The 20,394-nt window shown below is 40.4% G+C and overlaps 1 long non-coding RNA gene across 8 annotated transcripts in view; it reads left to right on the top strand.

The window, feature by feature from the left end:
* The window catches only part of LOC126058770 (uncharacterized), a 275,999-nt gene that overhangs the window by 5,687 nt on the left and 249,918 nt on the right, over nt 1-20,394 (top strand). For all 8 annotated transcript variants that reach the window (XR_007513285.1, XR_007513284.1, XR_007513287.1 and 5 more), the window contains exon 2: nt 3,144-3,387. This is a non-coding gene — a long non-coding RNA (uncharacterized LOC126058770). The remainder of the gene's footprint in view (nt 1-3,143; nt 3,388-20,394) is intronic.

Raw genomic sequence — 20,394 nt, 5'->3', positions numbered from 1 at the left:
AACACCATGCTGACACTCTGGCTACTGCCTTTGCTGTGAATAATAAAGTCCCGTTTTCTCTGACCCAGGAGTCTCATGTCTTCTGCCAGCATTCATAAAACAGTAATGTGCTAGTTTATTAGTTTATAATTAGTGCAAAACCTCAGATGCTTCACGGTTCTACAATAGACATTTAACAGAAGAGATAATAAAACAAATCTAACAGCAGCAATAAAAATATGTACAACTGAGTCTTAAAAGCTTGTGAGCAGCCATCTAAGATACTCCACTGGTCCCACCCCATCTGGAGCAAGGGAGAATAAATAAAACCAAAGACACAAGAGAAAGATTAGTCCAAAGGACTAATGGACCACAACTACCACAGCCTCCACCAGACTGAATCTAGCACAACTAGTTGGTGCCAGGCTACCACCACCAACTGCTCTGACAAGGATCAAAATAGAGGGTCCCAGACATAGCTGGAGAAAAATGTAGAACAAAATTCTAACTGACACAAAAAAGACCAGACATACTGGTCTGACAGAGACTGGAGAAACCCTGAATGTATGGCCCCTGGACACTTTTTGATTCAGTAATGAAGTCACTTCAGAGGTTTACCCTTCAGCCAAACATTAGAGAGTTCCATAAAACAAAACGAGACTAAATGAGCACACCGGCCCAGGGGCAATGATGAGAAGGCAGGAGGGAATAGGAAAGCTGGTAATGGGGAACCCAAGGTTGAGAAGGGAAATGTGTCGATATGTTTCCTGGGGTTGGCAACCAATGTCACAAAACAACATGTCTGTCAATTGTTTAAAGAGAAACTGATTTCCTCTGTAAACCTTCATCTAAAGCACAATTAAAAAAAAAATATGGACTACTGAGTGGTAATTTACAGAAAAAATATGTTTCAGCTTGTCTTAGTCATCTATTGCTGCTATAACAGAAATGGATGGCTTTAACAAAGAGAAATTTATTTTCTCACTGTCTAGTAGACTAGAAGTCCAAATTCAGGGCATCACCTCCAGGGGAAGGCTTTCTCTCTCTGTCAGCTCTGGAAGGTCTTTCTCATCAATCTTCTCCTGGACTAGGAGCTTCTCTGTGCAAGAACCCCAGGCCTAAAGGACACGCTCTGCTCCTGGTGCTTCTTTGTTGGTGGTATGAGGTCCCCAACTCTCTGCTTGTTTCCCTTTCATCTCTTGTGAAATAAAAGGTGGTACAGGCCATACCCCAGGGAAACTCCCTTTACATTGGATCAGGGATGTGACCTTAGTAAGGGTGGTACAATCCCACCCTAATAGTCTTTAACATAAAATTACAATCACAAAACAGAGGATAACCACATAATACTGGGAATCATGGCCCAGCCACATTGATACACACATTTTTGGGAGGACATAATTCAGTCCATGACAGACCTATATGAAGAAAAAAGCAATATTTTATTGAAACTAAAAAAGGAGGTGAGCAAATAGAAAACAATGCCATATTCTTGCAGGAGAAGATGAAATATTACGAAAATATCAATTCTTTCCAGGTATTTTTTATAGGTTTATTGCAACTCCAATTGAAATCCAAATAGGATGCTTGAATCATTGTTACTTAATTCTAAAGTTAATAGAGAAATATACACCAAGGAGTTTATCAAACAAAGTTCTAGAAAAGAGGAGAGGGATGAGCAGCACAAAGGTTAAGACCATAGAAGTGGCAGTATAGCAGAGTGGATAATAATGTGGCTTTATCATTAGCATGCTCTGAATTTGAGCTTTGGCTCTGTCCTTTTTAACTGTGGGACTTGGCCAAGGTACTTGACTTCCCTAAGCCTCAGCTTTATCATGTGCGTAATGGGGGTCATAACAGTGAGGATGTTGTATGGGTGTTATATGGATTAAAGCACTTAGCAACATACTTGACACTTAGTTAGCACTCAATGAATTCTTAGTTATATCTGATATTAAAATATGTAATAAAGCTATTTGGAACTGCATAAAAATTCAGAGAAATGAATCAGAATCTACCTATCATTTTCTATCCATCCACCTAACCGCACAGACAATATAATGTATAATAAAGGAAACATCACAGATAACTAGAGAAAGGATACACACACACACACACACACACACATATACACCCAGAACCCAGTACACATGCAATATACATAGTTATAGTGTACAAACACACAAATATTTATAATAAAGAAAATATCGCAGGTGAATAGAGAAGGGAAACCTATGTTTATATATGTAGTATGGTTATACACTGTGTGTATGTATATACATATATGTGTGTATATATGTATATACACATTTACATACATACACAAATATAATAAGGTGTCAACTTCAAAAGGCGGGGAGTCCATGCTGCATTCAATTAAAAGGTAACCTCCAACAGGCTAATAAGTCAAAAGAAAACACCTCAGAGCACACTAAACCTTTTTTGATATGTAATCCCACCCACTAGGGAATATTTTATGCAAAATTTCCATCGAATAAGCTCTTCTTTCCTGTTTCTTAAAAAAAAAAAAAAAATCTTAGGGCTGCTTAAATCAAATACAGACTCTGGTGCAAAGGTTAATCACATCCCTTTAAGGGGAAAACCCTCTAAAATCTGATGGCCAAATGTTAGAAGAACACTGTAAATATGTAGTAAGTTCTGAATTAAATTTAAGGTTATTTTAATTATAAAAGCATTAATGACAGCAGGAAATTTAATGAAATAGTGGACCATGAAATCAGTGTTATCATTTTAATACATAGCAGAATTTGACAAACTCTCTAAGATTCCTGTTCTCTTTCATGTCTATTACAATTTCCTTCTATTAGTTTCTACAAATAGAAAATTACATATAAAATGAGTTTAACCAAATCTCCGTTAAAATCAGACAATCTGATTTGGTATTATATAACTACACTGAAATTTCATTTACTTTAGAAAGGGCTTCGGCTGGTATGTTGAATACTAACTACATTTCTAACAACACATATGTAGCTCTGGGTTTGACAGGGGAATAATCCTTGTGCTGAACAATAGATCAAGATTTTAACAGAAAGAATGAAAATGGATAGAACAGAGTGCTTGACCAGCCTCGCAGAGGAGAATTTTTGAAAGCATTTCTTGAAACAGTCTGAAAATATTTACTCTTGTTTATCATTTTACAGAAGAATACTTTCTGAGAAAAAAGTTGAAGATTCAGATGTCAGGCCTGACCAAATATAGCATGTCTGAGTCTCCCCTGTGGTCTCCAGGAAGAGTAAAAGGCCTCAGAAAATTGGTCTTCTGTGCTTCAACTGTACCGGCTGGATCGCTATTACAGCAGTCTATTGTCAGTTGGTAATTATTAAAGGCCTTCCTAAGCATGCACACAAATGAGAAGTGCTTCATGGTGAAGTATTTTAACAGGAGGTTAGTTTGCTTGTTTTTAAAAAGTAATTGCCCTAAACCAAATGTAGAAGTAAGTTAGAAGACAGGTTACTCTTGTGGGAAGGGTGGTGATGGGGCAGGGGTAGGAGCCTTCTGGGATGCAGCTAGTATTCTTGGCCTGGCTGCTGGTTACAGTGTGTGTAGTTGATGAAAATAATTAAGCCGTATAATTATAATATGGGCACTTTTCTGTACATATATTTTAAAAAGTTGTTGTTGTTCTTGTTTAGTAATTGCTTTAACATTCCCTGTTAGGAATACAGATTGCCTAAAATAATGTAAAAATCTTGAACAGTGAGAACCTCTAGGTTAGCATTCAGTGGAAATTTCTAGGTTCGGCTTTATCTTGCACATCATAAAGATTAGTATCAAATAATAGAAGCCCTATCTCCTTTGAATCTGGCTAGTCCATGGCCGCTTGTCCAATCCTATCTTCTAAGACCCAGTCTATGAAAGTATCCTTACCCATGCACTCCTACAGAACCCTAAAATAAATGCCCTGAAGTGGATCCCTAAGCCATGGATCTTATTTTGAATGGGCTTCCAGTTTGGAAATCTTCATCAGGACCTAATAGGTATTGACTCCCCAGCACCGAACGGGTATTGATTGAATCACTCACTCAGTTAGGCAAATTGTCCTTCTAGCATCTAGAAACATAACTTGCTCCGGCAGCTTCCAGCCAAGCCTCTTCGTGCCTTTGGCCATCTCTACTATCAGTGACATGGCAGACAGTTCTGTACCCTGACTCTAGATTTCTTAAGGCAATTATTGCACAGTCAGGCTGAGAAGCAATAGAGACTAATGAAAGTTGCACAAAACCAAGAATCAGAATGAGAATGCGTTGGCTTCAACCCGCGTTTTACTTTTCATTAGACCTTGGACAACCTCTTAGTAAAATACGGGTTGAATATCTGCCCTCATCTCATGGATTTGTTACGAGGATTGACTACGACAATGCATGTAATCCTGTTTTGTATGCCATACGTAGCAATGCCAAAGTCATTACAGTAATGTGGGCTATTTATTACTGTGTGTGTGTTTGTGCTTGGGGGCAAGGGGTTGCTATCACTTAAGGTATTTTTACCTCTTCTTCTACTGAGCTGCACTCATAACCACATCGAAAGCACAGGAGGGCAGAGTCGTTTTTGTATCACTTTTGGCCGCTTCATTAGACATCTTTCAAAGGCAGTGTGAATTAGCTCAGGCTTGAAGTACAGATGCCAAGTTACACGCCAGCCCTGGTAGGCAGGACGGCTGCCTTCTCTCTTTCCAGACAACTGCCTGGAAGAATTTTGTATTTGTCTTCAATTTGCTGTATTGGGAGTTTCCCAGATAACCAACCAAAAGCAGATTGTGACAGCAACATCTAGGTCATTTGAGGCATCTCTGAGCCAGTCGGTACAGAAAATTTTAAATGAGCTTAAAATTTTAAGTTCTGTTGATATTGGGAATGGGTCAATGGGGCTCTATTAGGAATCTGGGGGGGGGGAAGTGATTTCCTGGGATTCTCTGATAGATTGAGGCCATTAATTTACAGATAGATTATTTCTTGGATAAAGGAGACTTTTCTTTGTGGGAACACTATTTTAGTCTACTCTTAGGCTGTCTCCTGCAGGATCCTGGGGAGCCCACCCCTGTTTAATTCAACCAAAAACCTACTGCCATTGCTTCTATAGTACTCATAGTGACCCCATAGGACAGAGAACTGCCCCGTAGGGTTTCCAAGGAGTGGTTGATAGAGTTGAAATGTTAACCTTTCGGTTAGAGGCCTGAGCTCTTAACTACTGCGCCACCAGGACTCTCATTTAATTCAAGGAAATGTTTTTCAAAATATTCCAGTTCAACCCTGCTAGAATTCTGAAACTTGCCTCAAAGAGTCTGTAAGTTTACATAGCCCAGAGGGAGCTGGAGACTAAATTGAATTCTTTAGCTTTACAATTTCTTTACCCAGCTGGAGCTTACACATTACATTATTTACTGCACTTTGGGAGTAGTAGCCTATTTCTTGTTCTTAAGTCCCAGATAAGCCATAACTAATACTTAAAGAATTACAAATTCAGAGAATAGACAGCTTAAAATAAACATAAAGATGTTTACAATTCTCATGGAAAGTAACAACTCTCTATTCCAGAGAATATAGACTATAAATATGCCCACAGACTAGTGTACTAAATCTTTTTCAGGGGAGGATAGGTGGCTAAGCAAGTTAATTATATTGTTGTCCTATAGGGCTGGATGGAAGGTCACACAACTCCTTCAAATGCTTTTTTGCATTTCTATGTATTAGAAGAATGGTACTCTCATCAAAGCAGCCATCAAGCTGCCCTTTTGCAATCGCCACTTCATTACATGCTTTCAAAAGCTACATCTCTCTAGCAGTAGCCTAGTACGATTCAAAAACACAGAAAAGAAGGGTCAGATTGTCAGCTGTAGACAAGGAACTTGCAGTTACCATCCCCATCCCCAACCCCCCCCAATCCCCCCAACCCCCCCCCCCACCCCACACACACACAGAAGAAGGCCTAGGGTATTTCTGGGCTCAAAGATAGCAATGATTGTGAGGATGGAGCAGGACCAGGCGGTATTTTGTTCTATTGTACATAGGGTCACTAAGAATTCCAACCCCAGGCACCTAAGGACAACAGCAGGCCTGGGAGGTGTAACTGAAGATGCAAAATAGTTCTCTGCAAAGGCCTTTGTGTCAGGGCCAGGGCCAGGGCTCCCCTGAGGCCTGAGTTCTCCTGAGCCGGGAAGGCAGACTACACTGGGCTGTGATTTGCAGCAGCAGTCATCTCCCTTTTTGGCCTGATATTGGTGTCTAACGTTTCCTGAAGGATCCTTGGGTTAAACTTTGATTTGGCTGAGCTGCCTGTTTAAAAATATAAATCTTAACAAGTGAGGCAACTCATTAAGGCATTTAATACCTTAGTGTGAATGAATCTGGAGTGAGTGGTGAGGATGTGGGGAAGAGACTAGAAAGGGAAGATGAGAGATGCCAAAAGTCAAACAACAAATGTATCCAATGGAATGTGGTGGATATTTGGCAGAGGAGGGATTATTTGTTGCTTCTTTGCTTGCACAGCCCTAGGGGAGTAACCCAAGGGTGGAAGGTAGTTACTAGGAGAGCAGGGCCAGTGTGTGACCCTGCTTAAGCAGTAATGCCTTCCTGCCCTCCCTCCACATTGTCCATTTTCCAGCCCTCTGAAGTCTCTTACTCTTTCTATACTCGCCCTACTGAAGGATTGCTCCCCAGCTCCTTCTGCATTTGGTTATTGGGACTTTCTGAAGCTTACCCTGTGACCTTTTTGGTTCTGGTAGAACCTGCTAACCTCACTGTACAGTGCTCACTTGGGGAGGGAGCTGGTGGTTATGGAGGCACAGGCATCTAAGGGGTTGGAAATACCTGTGAGGAGACCTGAAAGTGGGATGATTCTGCCCAGAGGAGATAAAGCTGAGGGGAAATAGAGTGAATCTTCTAGAGAACCCAAAAGTCCCTTGCATGGGCTGGGAAGCACTGTCCTCCATCCTCTCTGAACATCACCCAAAATGAAGGGAAATGGATGGGAGATAAGGGATCTTCATTGGAATTAAGGAAGGTTGTACTGGAGCTGAAAAGTTGGAGGAAAAAAATAATTCATGAAGTACAATTTTCCAACTTTCCTTTAAGTTGTTTTTATTGTTAGGTGCCACGGAGTCAGTTCTGACTCATCGCAACCCTATGTACAACACAAAGAAACACTGCCCGGTCCTGCATCATTCTCAAAATTGTCGTTATGCTTGAACCCATTGTTGCAGCCACTGTGTCAATCCACCTTGTTGAGGATCTTCCTCTTTTTCGCAGACCCTCTACTTTACCAGCCACAGTGGCTGAAACAATGGGCTCAAGCATAACAATGATTGTGGGCATGGTGCAGGACCAGGCAGTGTCTTGTTCTGTTGTACATGGGGTCCCTAGGAGTCGGAACCAACTCGAAGGTACCTAACAACAACAACTACTTTACAAGCATGATGTCCTTCTCCAAGGACTGACCCCTCCTGATAACATGTCCAAAGTATGTGAGATGTAGTCCTGCCATCCTTGCTTCCAGGGGCTTTCTGTTTGTACTTCTTCCACAACAGATTTGTTCATTCTTTTGGCAGTCCATGGTATATTTAATATTCTTCACCAACACCACAGGTTTAAAGGCATCAATTCTTTGATCTTCTTTATTCATTGTTCAGCTTTTGCATGCATATGAGGTGATTGAAAACACCATGGTTTGGGTCTGGAACACCTTAGTCTTCAAGGTGACATCTTTGCTTTTGAACACTTTAAATAGACCTTTTGCAGCAGACTTTCCCAATGCAATGTGTCTTTTGATTTCTTCACTGCTGCTTCCGTGGGTGCTGATTGTGGATCCAAGTAAAATGAAATTCTTGACAACATCAATCTTTTCCCATTTATCATGATGTTGCTTATTGGTCCAGTTGCGAGGATTTTTGTTTTCTTTATGTTAAGATGTAATCCATACTGAAGGCTGTGGTCTTTGATCTTCATTAGTAAGTACTTCAAGTCCTCTTCACTTTCAGCAAGCAAAGTTGTGTCACCTGCATATCGCAGGTTGTTATTGAGTCTTCCTCCAATTCTGATTCCCCATTCTTCTTCATATAATCCAGCTTCTCGAATTATTTGTTCAGCATATAGATTGAATATGTGTGGTACAAAGATACAACTCTGATTCACACCTTTCTTGACTTTAAACCATGCAGTATCCCCTTGTTCAGTTCGAATGACTCCTCTTGATGTATGTACATGATCCTCATGAACACAATTAAGTGTTCTGGAATTCCCATTCTCAGCAATATTATCCATAATTTGTTATGATCCACTTAAATCTAATGCCTTTGCATAGTGAGTAAAACACAAGTAAACATCTTTCTGGTATTCTCTGCTTTCAGCCAGGATCCATCTGATACCAGCAATGATATCCCTGGCTCCACATCCTCTTCTGAATCCAACTTGAATTTCTGGCCATTCCCTGTTGATGTACTGCTGCAGCCACTTTTGAATGATCTTCAGCAAATTTTACTTCATGTGATATTAATGATATTTTCAATAATTTCTGCATTTGGTTGGATTACCTTTCTTGGGAATAGGCATAAATAGAGATATCTTCCAGTCAGTTGGCCAGGTGGCTGTCTTCCAAATTTCTTGGCATAGATGAGTGAGCACTTACAGTGCTGCATCCGTTTGTTGAAACATCTCAATTGGTATTCCATCAATTCCTGGAGGTTTGTTTTTTTGCCAATGTCTTCAGTGCAGCTTGGACTTCTTTCTTCAGTGCCATTGGATCCTGATCATATGCTACCTCCTGAAATGGTTGAGGAAACCCTGGTGGAGTAGTGGTTAATTGCTATGGCTGGTAACCAAAAGGTCGGCAGTTCGAATCTGCCAGGCACTCCTGAAACTCTATGGAGCAGTTCTACTCTGTCCTATAGGGTCGCTATGAGTCGGAATCAACTTGACGGCACTGGGTTGGTTGGGTTGAAATGGTTGAACATCGTCCAATTCTTTTTGGTGTAGTGACTGTGTATTTCTTCCATCTTCTTTTAATGCCTCCTGCGTCATTTAATATTTTCCTCGTAGAATCCGTCAGTATTGCAACTCGAGCCTTGAATTTTTTCTTCAGTTCTTTCAGCTTGAGAAATGCAGAGTGTGTTCTTCCCTTGGTTTTCTACCTCCAGGTCTTTACACATGTCATTCTAGTACTTTACTTTGTCTTCTTGAGCCACTCTTTGAAACCTTCCATTCAGCTCTTTTATTTTGTCATTTCTTTTAAATTTTAATTTCTTTTTTAAAAAGATTTTCTTTAAGTTGCTGAACACTTTTTCTTTGAATTTGATTGTATATAAAACTCTAACAAAAGCTAAACTGCAGTGGTTGATCTGGGGGTAGGCATCCAGGAAGACAGTTCCATAACCTCTCCCCAGCCTGTGGGACTTTCCTAAGGAATTCCAGGCTTCTCGGAAATACAAATTAAAAACCCTGCTATAATGTTTGCTTGCATTTTTAAATAATAAAGAGCTCTAGTGTTGCCATGGTTAAGCACTCATTCTAACCAAAAGGTGGGCAATTCGAATCTACCATCTGCTCTGTGGGAAAAAAAAGACCTGGCAATATGCTACTATAAAGATTACAACTTAGAAAACCCTGTAGGGCAGTTCTGCTCTGTCCTATAGGGTCAGTATAAGCTGGAATTGACAGCACACAACAACAAGAAATAATATTTTTGTTTATAAAGCATTTTCACGTAGTCGATCTCATCTGATCCTAACAAAAGCTTTGACATCATCATCACTTCACAAATGAGGAGATGAAGCCGAGAGAGGCAAAGGAAATGGCTTGTCATACTCTGCTTAACAAGGACCTGAATGCGGGTATTCTGATTGCAAAAGGACAACCCAGTTTCTGTCATATCACATTGCCTCCTAGGAGGTGTCTCTACCTTCTGAAAGCCCAGTGAGAAAATCATACAGGTATAACCACATTTCAGAGTGTTTCCATTTCTAAAACACAAAGCTAGAGACTCGAGCTATTTGTGACTACAGAAGGACAAAGAACAAATAAGGGTCTATGATGAGAATATCCTTCTATGCCTGACTGCTTTCTCCACTGCATAAATGACCAAGAAATGGATGGGCCCCAGGCCTGGGACACAGGAGTCAGCCAGAAGACTGAGAGAAGAGCTTGGTGAAGCAATTAGGAAAAGATGAGGAGGCAGATAAGCAAGCTGATGCTTTTTAACTAATTGAGAAAAGAGAAGCAAATGTACGGTGGAAGTGCCGACTTGAAAGAAATTGCTAGAATCAGGACATAAATAAGGTAATATCTGTCTGGTCTGATTCCAGGCATGGTTCTAAAGGATGTGCAAGTCCCACCTCCCTGACCCCCTCTGAGCTCACTCTTGAGACAAGCCTTGTGTGGAACAGGAATATATCACTGAAAGTTGTTTGCAAGGATGATCCCCACCCCTTGCTCCCAGCTCAAATTAGATGTTCCTTTCCTCCCTTTTCCCTCCCTCCCTCCCTCCTTCTTTCTTTTTCTTTCCTTCTCTCTCTCTTTCTTTCCTCTTTTCTCCCTTTACAGCTTTCATGTAGAATTTACTCTTCAGCATTTTAATTGGCTCAGGTTGCCTCCCCTTCCCTCCTCTGCCCCCCATCTTTTCTCTGACTTGCCTTCCTGCCTCCTTTTTAGGCCACCCACATCTGTGTCTCCCTGAACTGCTGCTTCTTCTCTCTGCCTCCTCCAGTTCTCTCTCTAAATTGAGAGAGAGAAATGAAGGGCAGGAAGGGAATTCTGAGTTGAGGATAAGTTCTGGCCTTATTCTGTGCTTCCTCTAGTATCCTTATCAGGGAGAAGTTGCCTTTCTGTACTTTACAATTTTGTATTTTCTGAATGTGCTGAAGTACTTTAAAATACTTAGAAAGGAAAATAATGTTTTCCCTGCATGCCAGAGTGCAGTCTGTGTGAAGAGCAAGCCTGGCAGAAAGAGCCAGTGAGGCCTCTGTCAGGAGCCACACCCCGGGTTCTCGATTTCCTTTGAGCTGCCATGAACACCTAATGGCCCGGGGCTCTCTGCCTTTGATGGCAGATGAAACAGAGCATGGAACATGGGGTTCCTAATCTCAGATCTGTTGTAGGGAAGAAACATCATAAAGTCTAGTAGAGCAAAAAGAAAGTTTTATTTGGCATATATTCAAAAAAGCAAAAGTGGAAAGCAGACAAGCCTGCTGTCAGAGCTAATGTCTGCCCAAATCTGAGGACGGTTACGGCATCATCAGTGTATATTAACATCACAAAATGGGTAGAATCATTGAAAGCGGCTCCTTTTCATGGATTGGCTAAAAGCTGCTAAGATCAACATGATTCTACATTTTGAATCACCTTTCTTAATAATCACTGGTACAGGTTTCAGTCAAGAGGGCTTTCACTGGTCCAAGAAATTTTCTATTCACTAAATCCTAACAGAAAACGGTAAAGGTGGAAAGTCTTTTGTGTTCTGGTTGATTGGCGTATGTAAAATGTTCCCTAAAAGATATTTTCCAAGATTATCCTAGCTATTGTCTTTATACCTGAGGGCCCAGTTGGTGTGTCCTTGTGAGCCCTTGTGAGCCCAGCTCCAGCTGGGTCACGTTCTCTATGCTCAAGGATAGGGAATAATGATTCCGATATTATTTCCTAAATCAGATCCCAGGTCAACACTTTTATGTGCTTGCTCTGGCCTTAAGGCCTCTAGACTCCTGCTTCTGCTCACCTAGACTCTCACCTGCTGCCACTTGAGATCTTAACCAATTTTTGTGGATATGGCATCTCACCTGTCTGCACCTTTTCTTTCTGCTTGCTTGCTCTTACCTGATTTCTTATGTTCAAGCTCTAGTAGCATGATACATTTGCCGTACAGAAACATTGGCATGGAAAGAAACATTTGTTAAGTGAAAAAATGATCTTAGTAGGTAGAAAACTGTGATCATCAACCTTGACCTCTTCCCTAGTCCAACACTTCCCCTGAGTTTCTAAGTTTGTTAATGCTATCATTGTCCTGTGATTCCTTTGCAAATTCTTATCTCTTGTCTATCATGTACTTAATAATCAGATGACAGCCCTTTTATATCCTGCATGCAAAATATCCCTTGACTTTGTCTCCTTTTTATTTCATGGTTCACTGCCTTAGCTCAGGCTCATGTAATTTCTTATCTTAAAAAATACCATTCTGTGATTCTCTCTCCTTTTCTATACATCTTCCACGCTCTGGATAATTTCTGAGATTTTTATCACTTCCTGGCCTAAAGATTGCTGTTGGTTCCCCAATGTTTGGCACATTTTCTAGTCTTACCATTCCTCATAGGTCCTCTCACCCTTCATCATATACTAGCCCATGTTGACCAGAAATCAGCCTTGCCGGACCCTCCACAGTTCTTAGCCTACCTTGCAATTGTGAGCCCTGTCAGAGAGTTGGTGGCGGTAGCTGAGCACTATCTAGTTATCTCAGGCTGTAATCTTTACGAAGCAGACTGCCACATCTTTGTCCCACAGAGCAACTGGTGGAATTGAACCACCAACCTTTTGGTTAGCAGCCAAGTGCTTTAACTACTGGACCAACAGAGCTGCTTCTGGTAAAGATTACAGCCTAGAACACCCTATAGGGCAGTTCTACTCTGTCACATGGGGTCACTATGAGTCAAAAAATCAATCCAACAGCACATGATAACATTTGCTGACCCTGAAATCATCGTTATTCTTGTACCTGGCACACAGAATAGTGGTGCCCCTTGGGATATCTGGTCCAGGAGGAAAAGCCCTTTCTAAGTGAGTATGCTAAGGTGTTAAAATGGAACTGTCTTGGGGATTTGTTTGAAGCCTCAAAGCTGGAAAAAAAAAAAAAAAGGATTCCAAGTATCTCCACATTCTAAAAGAGGTATTAGATCATCTGCAAAGAATTTGCAAAGGGAGTAACAAAAACTATGCAATAAACAGCTAACCTAAAGGTTAGTGGTTTGAACTTACCCAGCAGTGCCACAGAGGAAGAGCCCTGGTGATCTGCTTCTTTAAAGATTACAGCCAAGAAAACCCTATGGAACAGTTCCACACTGTTACTCCTGGGGTCACCAAGAGTCAGGATTGACTCTAAAAAAAAAAAAATTTTTTTTTTTTTTTTAATCGCAACTAAAAACAGCAACACCGGCAAAATCTAGTCTATGAAAGAAAAGATTAAGAATTTATTAACTGATGTGGTTCTCAAACCAGATTCCACAATTTCACCATTTCTCCCTAGCATTCTCTACATAGCCACCAGAATAATCCAAGTCAATTATGTGTGAGTGAGACTCCCCAATTACAAATCCTTGCAATGCCTTTCAAGGCCCAAGGCTACCTCTTGAAACTTATCTCCTGCTGCTCCTCTCTTTGCTCCAGCCACACTGGCCTCCTTACTATTCTTCAAAAAAATATATACAGGCACACTCCTGTCTCAGGACCTTTGTACTGGCTTGTCCTACCTGACCTCCTTACCTCCTTTAAGGCTTTTAGTAAATGTCACCTTCTTAATGAAGTCTACCCCATTACCCTATTTAAAATTGTGAGCCCTACACTCTAGTACTCCCTTCCCTGTATCTTGCTCTACTTTTTCTTTTTCCACAGCACTAACACAGTATAATACTGAATTATTCATTATTTTATGGCTCATCGTCTCTGAGGGTAGGGCTATTTATCTTTTTTGTTCACTGATTTATACTAAGCACCCATTCTACTGATGAAGCATAGAATACACTTATTTCTGTACTAGTCATTAGCTAAGTCAGAATTTCCAGGGAAGAAAAGATGGCTCATCAAACTCACTTCCCATAACAACCATATTTCACTCACACATCAGATCTTCAATTCTTGAAAATGGTCCTTTCACTAAAATAATCTGTTAGCATTGTTTACTAGTATTTTAAAGAAGCTATTCAGAGTAGTTTTATCACAAAAGCAGTCTCTTTTCAGATGTAGGTGATAATTTTTTTTCCTTTCTAGTTTTCCCCTTATTTTGTTTTTCTTTTCAATTTCTCACTTCACTTCTTTCCCAGGTGGAGGAGACAATTAATCTGGGTGTTTTATCCTAACAGAAGGAAAAAGAAGGGGGATCAAGTGAGCTGACTTAGGCAAAAACCAGTAGAAATGAGAAGGAGGAATGTGAAGACACCTGGAGTTAGTTTGAAAAAATTGGTTGAAAAAGCCAATCTCTATTACCAGGCTCAGAAAAACAGATAAGAGATAATTGTCACAGATTTCAGTATGTGATCAAACTTCAGACTCATAGGGAGAAGCAAAAATATTGAGTCCTTCCCTTATGCTTCTCCACAGGGGCAATGATGGTTCAGTGATAGAATTCTCATCTTCCGTGTGGGAGTCCCCAGCCAATACACCTCATGTGCAGCCACCACTTGTCTGTCAGAGGAGATTTGCTTGTTGCTATGATGCTGAAAAGGTTTCAGTGGAGATTCCAGATGAAGACACACAAGGAGGAAAGGCCTGGTGATCTACTTCCAAAAATCAGCCAGTGAAAACTCTATGGATCACAACTCTGAGATCTGCAACTGATCATGGGAATGGAGCAGGATGGGCAGAATTTTCTTCTGTTGGGCATGGGGATGGCATGAGTTGGGGGCTGACTCGATGGCTGCTAAAACAACAACATGCTTCTCCACAAATCAGAGATCCAGTGATATGGTGGAAGGGCCACTGGACCAGTCCTGATATATTCACCAACTATTGTGTAGGCATAGGCCTGTCGATCAATCTCTAAAGCGGGGATAATGAAACACGGGTTGTCCTGGTTCACAGACGTCGTAGAAAGATAAACGAGAAAATATTTGGGAAGGCATTTTGCTAAGTACTGTATAAATATTGGAATCATTGCCCAGGATTAAGGAGATTTGTTTATTAGCGTACAGAACAAAGATACCAAGATTCATTTGAATCACTATGAAAAAAACCAACACTGTTCCATTTCCTCTGACCAAGGAAGCAAATCCTCTTGCTGTTATATATCTACATTCATCGAGTGGGGAATCCAGACCTCAGCTGTCTTCCTTCCCATCAAGATTAAGAAACACAATAGTGGCAGCTAGAACAGCACAGAACCACGAATAAGAGACAAGGATTCTGTACTTCTTAAATGTCTTTGTTTACAATATTTTCCAGAACACCAGAGTTTCTCTTGTTATTGTGGTTGCCTATGCAGTATGATCAGCTTGAAGCCTGAAGACTCCTCTAATATCAAAAAACAAAACCCATTGGTGTCGAGTCGATTCCAACTTATAGTGGCCCTATAGGACAGAGTAGAACTGCCCCGTAAGGTTTCCAAGACTGTAATCTTTTTGGGAGGAGACTGCCTTTCTCCCACGGAGTGGCCGGTAGATTCTAACACCCGACTTTTCAGTTAACTGCTGAGTGCTTAACCACTGTGCCACCACAGGGCTTCTTGAATACCCCTCTAGTCTCTAAAATTTCTGAAACTGTTGCCTAAAAATACAGCATTAGCTATTCTGTTTCTTTGCATTATGGAATAATTTCTACTCAAATCCCTTTGAATTGTCACACAGAAGAAAGGAGAAATTGAGGCCTAGAGAGCACCAGGCACCAATGGAAAGGAAAGGGCACTGACTATGATAAAGGAAGTGAAAAGATGCTAGAAATCGAATTTATCCCCTCTGAGTTTTACCTCAGGCTACCCTGCAGAGCAACAATTCCTTTTGTCCTTCTCACCCAGTGACTCTTTCCAAACATGGTGAAAGATGCTGGGCATCAGGGCCTGTGAGTTCTTATCTCGCTCTACATGCCTTCCTTGAAAATTGGAAACTAAACACGATTTTCAAGATGGAAAATGATTTTGCCCTTAGAGTGCCTTGCCTTCCAAGAAACTCTGCCTTTAGCCAACTACCCTAGCCCATTCGTGACAACATTTTAGCACCATTTTTTTCCTCTTTTTTTTTTTAATGTGCTATCAGTGAAACGTTGGAATTTTGGATTACCTATTATGAGTCGGAATCAACTTGACAGCAATGGGTATTACTCATCTTAGGTCCCCTGGGTGGTGCAAATGGTTTGTACTTGAGTACTAACTGAAAGTTTGGCAGTTCAAACCCACCCAGTGGCACTGCAGAGGAAAGGCCTGGCAATCTAGTTCAATAAGATTGCAGCTAAGAAAACTCAATGGAGCTCAGTTATAGTCTGTAACACATGGAGTTGCCATGAATCAGAATTGACTAGACAACAACAATTTTGCTTTTTATAAATAACTCATCTCAGTTGTGAAGCATAAAGTTGACTGTGAGGGACTAGGCCGCTACCAAATGTAAGCAGAAGAGCTACCTTAGGATTCAGTATAGTCCCTGGGTAATCCTGATAATCTTGGGCTTGCATTCCTTATTTTAAGAGAAGCCTGGGTACCCTGGGATTGATTTGAAGGATTCTAGTGCAAGCCTGTTTAGTCACTGTTTTGTATTTTGAGCCAGAGGCTTACATGTTGTCTTGGTTTATGTGGGGCTTTTTGTCACTTTAAGGTGCTGCTTTCTTTTTAATAGCATCTTTTGACCTTTTGGTTAGCAGCTGTAGCTCGTAACCCCTGTGCCACCAGGAATCTGATATAGGATGAAGAGGTAGGAAAAGATGAATCAGTGATGGTTGAGGCCAAAAAACTAGATGAGAATTTCAATATGATACTATGCAGTTTTGCAAAAACTCAACTTCGTGCTTCTTCTGAGGGCAAGTCAACCAAGTAGACACAAAGATGATTCTCAGCCTTCTGCTGTCTGTGCCTATGAAGTGCTATCTAAAGCTGTGGAGGAAATGTGGAAAGAATCTGTTTTGAATGTCAAAGAAGGAAATTAATGAACATCAAGATTACAAAGAACCAAGGTAATCATTGCTACTATAGCAAAACCATGTATTACAAAGGTCCTCCATGATCCTAAGACCCCCAATTTAACTGTCACTCCTACACAGCAGGAATTGAAAAGTGACTCAAGAGTCTGAGAGGGCTAGCCCAAAGGTGATGATCAATGTCCGCATATGAAATATTAACAATTACTTTTATTCATCTTCCTTTGCCCCACAGATGAGGTGAGAATCTGCCTAGAAACCCAAAGAAAAGATTGAAGGCAAAACAAAATCGGGGGGTTAGAAAAATCATCAGTATTTAAAAAATGAATATAATCTTCCTGTCTTGCTTATTTGGCCACCTATGAGTAGATGAGTGGCTTCTCCTTTTGCCCAGGTAAATAATGTCCTGGATCCTCTGTTGGATTTATTTGGAAGATCATACAGTATGGTCAAGAAGAGCAGGGACCCTGGAGTTAGACTGCCTGTGGTCAAACTCTGTCATTTACCAGCTGTGTAACCCTGAGTGAGTTAATTGACCTCTTTGAACGTCAGTTTCCTCATTTGCAAAAAGGAGAGAAGCTCCAGTGCCTGGCATGTAGTAAGTGTTCAATAAATTTTAGGTATTGTGACTCTAGTAAGCACTACTGATGCTCAGTCTGTATTCTCTTTACCAATGCACCCATCCTCCAGCTGTTCTGATTGTTGGTGCTATGGATTTTGACTCATAGTGACCCTACAGGACAGAGAGAGCTGCCCCACAGAGTTTCCAAGGAGGGCCTGGTCAAGATAAAATATGCTATAATAGAAATAATAGGAGTAATAATAACAATAATAATAATCATTATTATTACTGGCTGACAAGTAGCATTTTCCTGAGTCTGATCTTTCTCTTATCCCCACTTGCACAGCTCACCTCAAGTAGGCAGTGTAGCACCCCAAAATCTGTTCTGAAGTTTTTCTTTAAAAGTAGAACTCCTGATTCTTAGCTTGGTATGTATTCACCTGGAGTAAAATTTCTTCTCCCCAGATTCTCCTGCAGTTAGATGTGGCCAATGTGGTTGCAGATTAGAGGAAGGGGTATGGGATATTGTGTAGGAGAGAGTTGACTCAACAGGCCTGAGTTGTTAGAACCTTTAACATACCATGATTGGCTCCTGGGAATTGAGCTCTTGGAATGTTCTAACTGGTAAGAGTATTTTGAATCACATTGTAGTACTAGTTTGTCTAGACAGTTTGTGCAAACAATGTGATTTATGGTGAATACCTGTTTTCCTTCTAGAGGCCTGGAGCTTCAATGACTTAATTAAAACCCTGGACTCCTAGGCTCAGGTGAGCTAACTTGACAGACAGTAATTTACGTGTGTTCTCACAACCTATTGCTGGAGGAATTAAGTACATCCTGTGTGATGCCGGAAACCCTGGTGGCATAGTAGTTAAGTGCTACAGCTGCTAACCAAAGGATCGGCAGTTTGAATCTGCCAGGTGCTCCTTGGAAACTCTCTGGGGGCAGTTCTACTCTGTCTTATATGGTCACTATGAGTTGGAATTCACTTGATAGCACTGGATTTGGTTTGGTGTTAGTGTGTGATGTCACTGGAAGAATGACTCTTGGAAGCGTGCACCTGGCTTCCTCTGGACATCACCCCACGTGCCTTTTCCCTTTGTTGATTTTTTTTTTTTTGGATCCTTTTACTATAACAAACTGTAGCTGTGAGCATAATGACTTCTGAATTTTGTCAGCCTTTATAGTGAATCACTGAGGTGGTCTTAGGGACCACTGACAAAGATAGTGTAACAGATAGTTAATATTATTACTAAAAAAATATTCATCCAGTTAGCAGCTCAATAGAAACACGGAAGACCTAATTGCTACAATCAAAAAACTTGACCTCATAGACTTATACAGAACACTCCACCCAGCTGCTGCAAAGTATATTTTTTTTCTAGCGCACATGGAACATTCTCCAGAATAGGCCACATATTAGGTCATAAAACAAACCTTTGCAGAATCCAAAACATCGAAATATTACAAAGCATCTTCTCAGACCACAAGGCCATAAAAGTGGAAATCAATAACAGAAAAATTAGGGAAAAGAAATCAAATACTTGGAAACTGAACAATACCCTCCTGAAAAAAAACTGGGTTATAGAAGACATTAAGGAGGGAATAAAGAAATTCATAGAATGCAACAAGAATGAAGACACTTCCTATCAAAACCTCTGGGACACAGCAAAAGCAGTGCTCAGAGGCCAATTTATATCGATAAATGCACACATACAAAGAGAAGAAAGAGCCAAAATCAGAGAACTGTCCCTACAACTTGAACAAATAGAAAGTGAGCAACAAAAGAATCCATCAGCACCAGAAGAAAACAAATAATAAAAATTAGAGCTGAACTAAATGAATTAGAGAACAGAAAAACAATTGAAAGAAATAACAAAGCCAAAAGCTGGTTCTTTGAAAAAATTAACAAAATTGATAAACCATTGGCCAGACTGACTAAAGAAATACAGGAAAGGAAACAAATAACCCAAATAAGAAATGAGATGGGCCACATCACAAGAGACCCAACTGAAATTAAAAGAGTCATATCAGATTATTATGAACAATTGTACTCTAACAGATTTGCAAACCTAGAAGAAATGGATGAATTCCTAGAAAAACACTACCTACCTAAACTAACACAATCAGAAGTAGAACAACTAAATAGACCCATAACAAAAAAAGAGATTGAAAAGGTAATCAAAAAACTCCCTACAAAAAAAAAGCCCTGGCCCGGACGGCTTTACTGCAGAGTTCTACCAAACCTTCAGAGAAGAGTTAACACCACTACTATTAAAGGTATTTCAAAGCATAGAAAATGACGGAATACTACCTAACTCATTCTATGAAGCCACCATCTCCCTGATACCAAAACCAGGTAAAGACATCACAAAAAAAGAAAATTGCAGACCTATACCCCTCATGAACATAGATGCAAAAATCCTCAACAAAATTCTAGCCAATAGAATTCAACAACATATCAAAAAAGTAATCCACCATGACCAAGTGGGATTTATACCAGATATGCAAGGCTGGTTTAATATTCGAAAAACCATTAATGTAATCCACCATATAAATGAAACAAAAGACAAAAACCACATGATCTTATCAATTGATGCAGAAAAGGCATTTGACAAAGTCCAACACCCATTTATGATAAAAACTCTCACCAAAATAGGAATTGAAGGAAAATTCCTCAACATAATAAAGGGCATCTATACAAAGCCAACAGCCAACATCACTCTAAATGGAGAGAGCCTGAAAGCATCTCCCTTGAGAACGGGAACCAGACAAGGATGCCCTTCATCACCGCTCTTATTCAACATTGTGCTAGAGGTCCTAGTCAGAGCAATTAGGCTAGACAAAGAAATAAAGGGCATCTGGATTGGCAAGGAGGAAGTAAAATTATCTCTATTTGCAGATGACATGATCCTATACACAGAAAACCCTAAGGAATCCTCCAGAAAACTACTGAAACTAATAGAAGAGTTTGGCAGAGTCTCAGGTTATAAGATAAACATACAAAAATCACTTGGATTCCTC

Source organism: Elephas maximus, chromosome 15, assembly GCF_024166365.1.
Source record: "Elephas maximus indicus isolate mEleMax1 chromosome 15, mEleMax1 primary haplotype, whole genome shotgun sequence".
Classification (NCBI taxonomy): Eukaryota; Metazoa; Chordata; class Mammalia; order Proboscidea; family Elephantidae; genus Elephas; species Elephas maximus.
Note: the sequence above shows the minus strand (reverse complement) of the source record. Positions and strands in the feature narration are given on the sequence as shown.